General features: G+C 44.3%; 1 pseudogene across 1 annotated transcript; it reads left to right on the top strand.

The window, feature by feature from the left end:
* Nucleotides 1–7,641: 7,641 nt before the first annotated feature.
* LOC308530096 (dynein light chain roadblock-type 1-like) lies at nucleotides 7,642–7,989 on the top strand (annotated as a pseudogene). Its single transcript has one exon. The product of its transcript is annotated as a dynein light chain roadblock-type 1-like (transcript).
* Nucleotides 7,990–10,425: the final 2,436 nt, after the last annotated feature.

Here is a 10,425-nt window from a genome sequence, read left to right as displayed (position 1 = left end):
TCTGGAAAGTCTGTTTCTTTGTTATGGGATGGGGCCACAACATTAGTAACAAAGAAACAGAATTTCCGGAGGATGAGGCCCAGAAATCAGGATTTTACAAAGATTCCCAGGTGATTCTAATGTGCAGCCAAAGTTGAGAACCACTGTTAGACCCTGTTCCTAGCCTACAATCAACATTTGTTCTGAATGGTCAGCACCTGGGCCATGGCAGTTGTTAAATATTTTGAATATCAACCCTGAACCTATTTAAGTGTGAGGGTCCCGGGTGTGGGGTGAGGCAGAGGCTGTTAGGGACGATCAGGCCAGCAGGGGAGCAGATAGGGGCCATCAGGCTGGTAGGGGAGCAGTTAGGGGTGATCAGGCAGGCAGGCGGAGGTGGTTAGGGGTGATCAGGCAGGCAGGCGAGCGGTTAGGAGCCAGCAGTCCCGGATTGCGAGAGGCAGTTGGACATCCCCCGAGGGGTCCCGGATTGGAGAGGGTGCAGGCTGGGCTGAGGGACCCCCCCATGCATGAATTTCATGCACCAGGCCTCTAGTCCTCCTATCTAATAATAGACAAACATGGTAATTGACCATACCTTCGTTACGTCTCCCATTGGCTAATCAGCTCGATATGCAAGTTAACCACCAACAAAGGTAGCAGCTAATTTGCATACTGCAGGCAGGGTGGGACAGCGCCATCCCGCCTGCCCCACTGCCATCTGGGCCTGCTATTTGTGACCCGGGGTGGTGGGCGTCCATGTGTGACCCGACCCGGGCGGTGCCCCAACCCCCGGATTGGCCCTGCTGTGTGCGCCACCCGGGGAGGTGGGGCAGGCACCGAGGGATCAGGCCTGCCATCTGCCACCTGGGGAGCGGGCCTAAGCCAGCAGGTGGTTATCTCCCGTGGGGTCCCAGACTGTGAGAGGGCACAAGTGGGGCTGAGGGACACCCCCCACCCCCCTCCCCTGCCAGTGCGCACATTTTTGTGCACCAGGCCTCTAGTATGTAATAAAAGGCTAATATGCAAATAGACTCTTACGACAGAACGACCGGTTACTATGACACACACTGGGGCAGATGCTCGACGCAGGAGCTGCCTCCTCGTGGTCAGTGCGCTCCCACAGCGGGAGTGCCACTCAGCCAGAAGCCCTGAGCTGGGCTCATAGCTGACAAGTGCAGCGGTGGTGGCAGGACCCTCTCCCACCTCTGAGGTGGTTGGACATCCCCCGAGGGCTCTGGGACTGGGAGAGGGCACAGGCAGGGCTGAGAGACCCCCCCACCCCCACCCCCGAGTGCATGAATTTCATGCACTGGGCCTCTAGTATAAAAACTAACTAGAGTGTCTACTCCATTCACAAAATTTCCCAGTTTCTGGGAAGACTCAGATATATAGGGGCAGGTCCCTCTTAGTCATGTGTGAGCCACTTGAACCTACTACTCTGGTCATGGTTGTTTGGACTAAGGATGGGCACCTCACTTAAGTTGGGCCAATCAGGTTTTCTCCCAGAAACTTGAAACTTAAACTGAGGGGCAGAGCAGTTGGGACTTGTTGGCGTGAGTCAGACCATAATGGCATCATCATCACCCTAAGGGGAAGGTCCATGAACACCTGGTCCTGCCCTATCCAGGGCTTGGATGTTTAACTCTTTCAACAGTTGCGTTCCAATAAATTTCCATTTTTGCCTACATTTGCTAGAGCAGCTTTCTGGTTTTTTGTAACCAGAAGACTGAACTAATATCATATATTAACATCTGAAACAAGCATTACTTGTTTGTCTTTTTCACAAGCTTAGTCCAGCTTAGGCACTCAGTGAATTTTTGGTGCCTCAATCAATAGCTCTCTGCAGGAAACAGAAAAGTACCTTGAATATATACATATATGATTTGGATACAGGCACAGGCTTGAAAATGGGGAAATGAAGGCAATAGAGTGATTGGATTAAAAGTGTCTTCCTTTTGACAACCAAAAAAAAAAACAACTGGCCTGTGTTTCTCAAAAGTGTTATGTTCATGAAAGATTTTAAAAAGAAGAAAAGTTGAGGAATTGCTGCTGATTAAAAAACCTAGAATGTGTGATCATGGATTGGTTCATGAATGAGAAGAGGGGAAAGTTACTGTAAAGGATATAATGGGGCAATTTGGAAGTCTAAATATGTGCTGTATATCAGATGACTTAATTATTTCATTGCTATATTTCTGAAATGTGATTATTCTATTATGTAATATCCTTGTTCTTGGGAACTACACACTGAAGTATTTAGGGGTAAAGCTGCTTGATGTCAGCAACTTACTCTCAAATGATTTATCAAAACTACTATTGCCGCCTGGCTGGCATGGCTCAGTGGTTGAGCATGAACCAGGAGGTCATAGTTCAATTCCCGGTTAGGGCTCGATCCCCAGTGTGGGGCGTGCAGGAGGCAGCCAATCAATGGTTCTCTCTCATCACTGATGTTTCTATCTCTCTCTCTCCACCTCTCCCTTCCTCTATGAAATCAATAAAAATATATTAAGAAAAAGATATATACCTTTTTATACTGCTTAAATGAATCAGGACTACGAGTAAGGAGAAATAAATCTGGGGATATAAATTAATGAATTAAACCATACATGCTGTTGCTTCCCAAGTATCTTGAGTGACAGAGCCAGAAATTTTACCTTCAGAAATCAGGATGTTGCTGTCACCACAGAAAATCAGGCCAGCAGAAGGGTGTTCTCGGGCACAAAACAACTGGTTTTGCTGGTGGTGGCTTCTTAGACAGCATGTGGGTGTTAACTGTAGCCATCAAAACAGGCAGAAACCCAGAGAAAAACAGTTGGGTAGTTGTATCTCCTGCTTATCAGAAGGCAGTTTATATTTAGTTTTGAAGTAATTTTGAAAGTTCAAGCAAACAGAATAAGCCCTTTAAAGGATTGGTAGGGACTGCAGCTTAATTAGAAAGTCTGGGTAAGCCAGAGGCATAGGAATGGGGCACGTGGACCCAAAGAAAATGCTTTTGTGTGTGTAGAAGAAAATGGACTTGAACCTGTAAGAACTGTGAAGTGTTTTCATTTTCTGCCATTTGAGAAGGATCTGTGACAAAGGTGTCACCTGAACTTAAGAATAGAAAACAATCTATGAAAGACACCTTACTATGTAAGGGTGTGGCAGCTAATGAGAAAAAGGCCTTCTCTCTCAGACTTCAAAGCATTACCTCATTTTGCCCAAGGGTGGCTCAAATCGAAGCAGAGAAACCGTCTGAACATGGGGAGCACACCCACTAACATGCTGTTTGTTAACGCTGGACCTGCTGAAGACGGTGAGCTCTTGCTTCCACTCCTAATTCCATCCTTGCAATAGGGAGACATAGCACCATATACTGAGGTGTTTTATTTATTAGATGTGCCAGGTGCTCTGCTAGGCCATCATTCACACACCATCACAAAGTCTCCTGGACAATTCAATGAGGCAGGTATTATGCCCTCCCATTTTTGTACTAATGAGGAGACAGCCGCAGAGGGTGAAATGACTTGCCCAAGACCATACAGTGGGTAGAGAGTAAAGATTAGCACACAACTCCATCTGATCCCAAACCTCCGGCTCTTGGCTGCAAGGAAATGCCCAGACAGACTGAAGTGTCTGGTGCCCTTCAGAGTGGCAGGAAGATGTCCACAGTCTGCCCCACGCCTCCCTTGCTACTTAGCAACATTTCCTTGCTGAGTGTGATCTCCAAATCCGCATCAGCCAGCATCTCCTGGAAGCATCTTAGACTTGCAGAAACTCAGGCCCCACCCCAGACGTACTGAGCCAGAATCTGCCCTCTGGAGAGGAAGCCGAGAGGATGGACATGACCACTTTCCTCACTGGAACATTTATGACAGGCCTTTCATGAAGTGCTAATTATCCTGGGGTAGAATGCACCTCTGAAAACCTATTTCTGTGCCCTTTGTCAAATCTTTGACTTTTAAAGGGTGTTCCTTCTACTACAAAAGGGGTGTCACTTCTAACTGACCCCTTGAAAGAACAGAAATCTCCATGGATCCAGCAGGGGGAAGAAGTAATGGAAGTATTAGAAAGGGTTTGCTGGTAAGCCTAGCCAGCTGCATTTACTGGCCCGTGGATAGAAGGTAATGCTAAATATTAATACCTAAAAAGATTAGCGGAGATCGTAGGAGGAAGATTTTCATTGCGTTAAAGGTCAGTTATTCCCAAATATCTTTGTTTCAAGGGAGCCTCCAACAGTGCTTGAGGAGGAAGTGACAGTGTCTGTAATCCACATCACGCCCGGAGTCTAAGTCTCCATTCAACGAACCAGAAAGGTTCTAGCTGCCCTCACAAAAGTGCTTCGCCTTCCCCAGTGTAGTTTTCACTGAGTCCGTCTGACCCAATGGGCTGTATTCCCTCTGGTTTATTTTTGCTCCTAGGCACCCCACCAAACCTCATGGTTCTTCCAAACGTAGGAAGATATATTTTATCTTATGTGTAGTCAGCTGATGGGGAAGGAGGCACCCTTTCAGGCCCCCGCCCCCCCCCCCCCCCCCACCCGGCATCAGAAGAACATAGCCTCCCTTCTGGTTGGGGAGCCAGTTGTCTGATCATTCCATCTTCTGTGTCGTGATGCAATTTAATTTCTAAAAACAACCCAAGTCTTGAGTCTGAGTCTGGCCCATGTGTGCTTCTTTCAGAGGCTTGTCAAGGGCTTGCTTACATGTGTGCCAGGAGAAGTGGTACATAATTGCCAAAAATTGCAAGTGACTAAATCTCTTTGAGATGCAGTTTCCTTATCTGAAAAACAACAAAGAGGGTTTGGGAGGAAACCATCTCTGGGGTTCCTGCAAGTTCAAGGACTCTGATCCTGTATGTTGGCACACCAACGAGTTATCTCCACCAGGGAGTGCCTGTAGAACGCAGCCCCTTAACTCTGTCCTCAGACTTTTGGTCTCATTCCCTTTTGACTCTGTAATTTCACAGCCAAGAGTACAGTTTGACAAAATACCCAGAGGTCACATGGTGTTCACCACAAAGGTGTTCACCACAAATTTACAGAAGAATGGCCAAGGAGTTCATGGCACATCCAGGTGATGGCATATGATTGAGATGACAGAAACATTTTCAAGAATTGTCAATGACATGCAGAATATGTTTGAGCCCCCTGTGAAGGGATTTCCATCTAAAATGGAACTAGAGGATATGAAATGGAGAATCTCAGGTTTCAGGAATACAATTCCACATTACATCATCTAGGAGAACAAACTTCGCTGAGAGACCGATTTCCTGTAAAATGCCTTATTTACAGAAGACCCAGACTTATCTCCTGGCCAATGAACATCTGCCAATAACCCTTCTCCATTCTCAACCCAATGAACTTACTGCTTGGACTCCGACTGGACTTCTCCTCTGTTCCCTTTGCCCATGAACACGGCCCTCTACCCCCACACTTACCCTCTACTCCAGCCATGGGCAAACTACAGCCTGTGCGCCAGATCCGGCCCGTTTGAAATGAATAAAACTAAAAAAAAAAAAAAAAGACTGTACCCTTTTATGTAATGATGTTTACTTTGAATTTATATTAGTTCACACAAACACTCCATCCATGCTTTTGTTCCGGCCCTCGGGTCCAGTTTAAGAACCCATTGTGGCCCTTGAGTCAAAAAGTTTGCCCACCCCTGCTCTACTCCCACGCTTACCCTGTAACTTGCTACAGCATGTGTTTCCTGAATTGCAATTCCTCTGCTATTCCCAAATCAACTCAATTTCTGGTCACTTGAGTTTTCCTCAGTTTACTTTATTTAGGTTGACACATGGTGTGCTATAGGAAGAACAGGTTAGAAAATCATATATGTAGAAGATCCCAACTGATCCCAATATGGGATTATACTATGAAAATTCTGAATTTTATGTACATATTTATAAATTTGTCTTTTTTGTTTATATACTTATAAAAGACCAGAAAATGGACTTACAGGTGATTTCCTCCCTTCATTACCATTTTCTTAGTTTTCTGCAATTACCGGAAGTATGTCTTGTTTTTATAAACCAAAAGAAAGCAGAAGTGTTCTTTCTTCTTAGAAGAAGAATTAAAATAGAACATGTGTGGACCTTCTTATTTGTTGCAAGAGCGCTAATGTGGGTACCCGGCACTATACTAGACATCTTGTACTCATTGGATTTAATTGTCATGGCCATCATAGGTAATCAACAGTATCTTGCATCATCTAGATATAGATGATGGAGCCTGAGCCCTATTCTTCCTTGTTTCTTGCAAGTACTGTCATCTCAGTTTTCTGCTGAGTGTCAGTGGCGTCATCTTCTGCCCACACTTGTGCTGACTCTACAGGGAGAGGGTGACCTCATTTACACTGAGTACAGTTGGAGAAGGGGAATGGAAATGACATATGGTGAAGGCTTCAGTTCTAATTTGCTTTTGCTCTACAGCCAGTAGCTACAGCTGGGTTTTCTGCTACCTTTCTTAAAGGCAAACATATCTTGAAGGCAAAATGGTCTTTCAAAAAGACAGACTCAATATTTTAAATGAGGAACACAATGGTTGTTTATAAGTCTGTCTTTGACTCTTGTAACAGATGCTGTTAGTGCCCCACCCATGTCCTTTGCCTACCTGGAAGACTTCCTATGCCTCTGTTTGAGGACATTCTCTGACCTTGGAGGGTGGGGCTGTTCAGTCCCCTTTAGGGCAGGCCAGAAGTGTCAGTTAATGTCCCAGGAGCAACCTTCAATCATTGAGGAGTAGGAGTTGGTGTATCAGTACCACAACTCATCCCTCAGAGGGACCGTTTTGAGGCATGTACCTGCAGACTCTCAGAGAGTCGTCAGCAGGATTAAGCACCAATTGCCCACAACTGAAACTTGCTATTTAACATCTGCTTTACTGGCTCTCCACTCTCCCCTTCTCCCTTACCCACTCCCTCATGTGGTCCTGAATAAACTATTGGCACCAAAATCCTTGCCTCAGAGTCTGCTTCTGCATTTGAGGGAATCCAACTAAAAGAACCTCACTCCTTGTGAATCTGACAATGTTCTTGGGCCATTTGGAACAAAAGACACCACCTTTATTCCCTCCAAACTAAGGTGGTATTAGGGATGTTGAGTTCATCTACTGTATCGGTCCTAAAGCATGAAGATGCCCTACATTCCAGTGGTTTGCAACTCTCCAAGTTGGAGAGTTAAAACCCCTGGTGCCAGTAAGCAGTGACTTGTTTCCTGTTACTACAAAGAAAGAACACATTCTGGTCACTGGTTGCCAAAAAAAAAAAAAAAGACAGAACCCATTTTATTTCCCTAAAACTATGAAGACGTTGCCCCCCTGGCAAGTGAGCTTTTAAATTATTGTACCCTGCCCTAACGGGTTTGGCTCAGTGGATAGAGCGTAGGCCTGCAGACTGAAGGGTCCCAGGTTCAATTCCGGTCAAGGGCATGTACCTTGGTTGCGGGCACATCCCCATTAGAGGGTGTGCAGCAGGCAGCTGATCGATGTTTCTCTTTCATCGATGTTTCTAACTCTCTATCCCTCTCCCTTCCTCTCTGTAAAAAATCAATAAAATATATTTAAAAATAAATAAATAAATTATTGTACCCTAAAAATAACATTCTCATTCCCGAATGGGTTATAGAAATTGAAATGGTAGTGGCTATGCTGGCCACAGGGAGCTTGCCAATTGGTCTGCAATGGCAGAGGTGGAGGAGACACTGAAGCGACGTCAGAGCCAGAAGGAATGCAGGGAATCACTGTGGTGAACACAGAAGGCATTCCCATTAAGAGGACCATGGACAATTCCACCACCATACAGTACGCCAACCTCATGCACAACTTCATCTTGAAGACCCAGAGTACTGTGTGAGAAGTTGACCCCCAGAATGACCTCACCTTCCTTTGAATTCACTCCAAGAAAAATGAAATTATAGTTGCACCAGATAAAGGCTATTTCCTGTATTGTGATTCAGAATCCAACTGAATATCAACCAAAGAACTTGTATACATATATGCATAACCCATGGACACAGACAATAGGGTGATGAAGACCTGGTGGGGGGGCAGGGAGGGCTAGAAGGGGTCAATGGGGGAAAAAGGAGGACATATGTAATACTTTCAACAATGAAGATTTTAAAAAAGAAGAAGAAAAGAATCCAACTGAATAAGCCACTCTCTTTGCTCCATACGTCATTCCTTATTTTAATGTCCCCCAAGAATAATAGTGTTAATCATGTCAACCAACTGGCAGGTGGAAATCACGTTAGACTCCATGCAGACCAATTCAGTGACCAAGGTGGGATGCAGCACCATCCCATCCCACTAGTCACCCCTCTGCTGGCCATTTGCCCCTGAGATCCTAGGCGGGCCTTCTTTCCTCAAGTCCAGGTTTTGGAGCAAGAGCTTATGGAGAAGCCTATACCCTGCTTCCTTCTGACCTTCAGTTCACTTTGTTGCCCTTGGAAAAGGCTGTTTTTCTTTAACTAAAAATAGCTGAAACTTGAAGAAGAAGAAAAAATTGAAATGGTGGGTTATTTTCATCCACCCCCAGAGCAGCTGCTCAGGAACTCTGAATGCTGGAGGGAATTATGCAATGACTTGGTGCTGTCTTCGACTTGGCAAAGCAAATCATTGTTCTGTGATGGGCTTTCAAGGTACTGCAATAGGACATTTGAGGTTCTATGCAGGAAGGGAAGAAAAGGGATTAAGACTAGGACAGATGAAGAAAGGAGTAGGTGTCTGCATTACATGCAGGGCCTATCTACCTTCCTGCTCACCTTCGGGAGCCTCCTGCCCACCATGCTCAGGAAGGCCCTGCTCCTCTCTGCCCTGTTCTCCTTGTCTGTGATTTCCTATACTACCTCTAGGACAGATCATTGACCTAGAGTTAACCACGGACTTCATACTGTCAACCACTGATCTAGGGTTGACCACTGACCATGAGAATTCGCTGACAGGTGTCTGGAGAATACACAGGCTTTTGAACTGTCTTCTGATGTGGAGTCAAGCACCCCCAGCTTTGTAGAAGCAGCCACGGAGGTCACAGTCGATTGCAATTCAATTCACACAGAGTTTTTGAGTGAAGATTATTGCAGATGCCATTGCTGTTTATCATGACTAGAGCACTAAACCAGCCCAGCACCTCCACAGGAAGCCACACGTTCTCAATGCTTGTTTAAAAATGAAGCAAATTCTCCATTAGCTGTGATCATTACTCTGCAGCCCACCACTTTCTAATAGTCTGAGCTTCTGAACAAGCCTATCATTACAATATAGGAGACTGTGTAATTGTAGAAAACTATAGAGAACATGGAATATACCTACCCAGTTGAGGAGAAATTCAGAGTAAAGGGAATTGTACATAGACAGAGGAAAGGCATTTCTTAACTATTTCCCATTTAATATGGGATCAATAAATGTTCATTTGAATTGAAAAAAAAAGACTGGATGAAACTAGGGCTTTGTGAGACCTAAGAATATTTTCCAAACAACAGGGATGATTGATAATTAATATTTGTATTATGCTTTCTACCTTACAAAGCCCTTCCATAGACTTAGCCTTACTCAATCCATAACAGCCCTGTAAGTATTTAACCCATCCATGTATAGATGAGGAAACTAAAGCTCAGAGAGGTCAAATAATATGCTGCAGTAAACCCCGTCAATATAGCTGAATGTCAGTTGCCACGTGACATCACTCTTGGTAGTTTTCTTATAATCAAGACGACAAAGAAATATCTCTGCATGCATACCCCTAACAAAAAGTGGGAAAATTAAATACAGATCACAATGCTATGTACTGAAAGAAAATTATGAGAGCAGTGTTCTTTGTGGAAGAATACTTCTAAATGTTTAATGTGGACAGTATGTGCATATCAAAAGATGAGAATGTAACATGTTATTCTGAAGTGGCCCATAGGAAGAGTTTCCATGGGTATAGAGCAAAAAGGCCTGCTGAAAAACTTATTCCCTGAAAAATGGGGTTTAGTTCAGTTGGTTAGAGCATCATCCCAATATGCCAACTTTGCGCATACAAGAATCAACCAATAAATGCATAAATAAGTGGAACAACAAATCAACGTTAAGTAGTGGTCCCAAATTACACAGATAGTAAGTGGAGTGAGGATTCAACCCAGATAGTTTGACCCTAAACTCCAAGCTATCCACCATTGTCTTCTCCTTGAGAGCGATAGGTTAAATGGATAAACTAATCTATACCAACAGTAATTTGTTATCTAATACTAGTTTGTTATTTCTTCAGGAAACATAAGACCATAATTCATTATATATTTAGAGGGCCCTGAAGAAATGAATCTAATGAAGAAATTTTGCCCTTATTACAAGCCACGGCAGATATAATTTGAAAGTGATATTTTTTCTCATGCCCATCAGATCACACTCTAACTTCAAGGAAGGCCAAAGGTTCAGCAAACTGAAAACTTATAAAGAGAAATTTTTTGGGGAAAAAAAAATACTCTTTT

The sequence above is a fragment of the Myotis nattereri genome (genome assembly GCF_964212035.1).
Source record: "Myotis nattereri genome assembly, chromosome: 14".
Classification (NCBI taxonomy): domain Eukaryota; kingdom Metazoa; phylum Chordata; class Mammalia; order Chiroptera; family Vespertilionidae; genus Myotis; species Myotis nattereri.
This window is presented reverse-complemented; position numbering and strand designations above follow the sequence as displayed.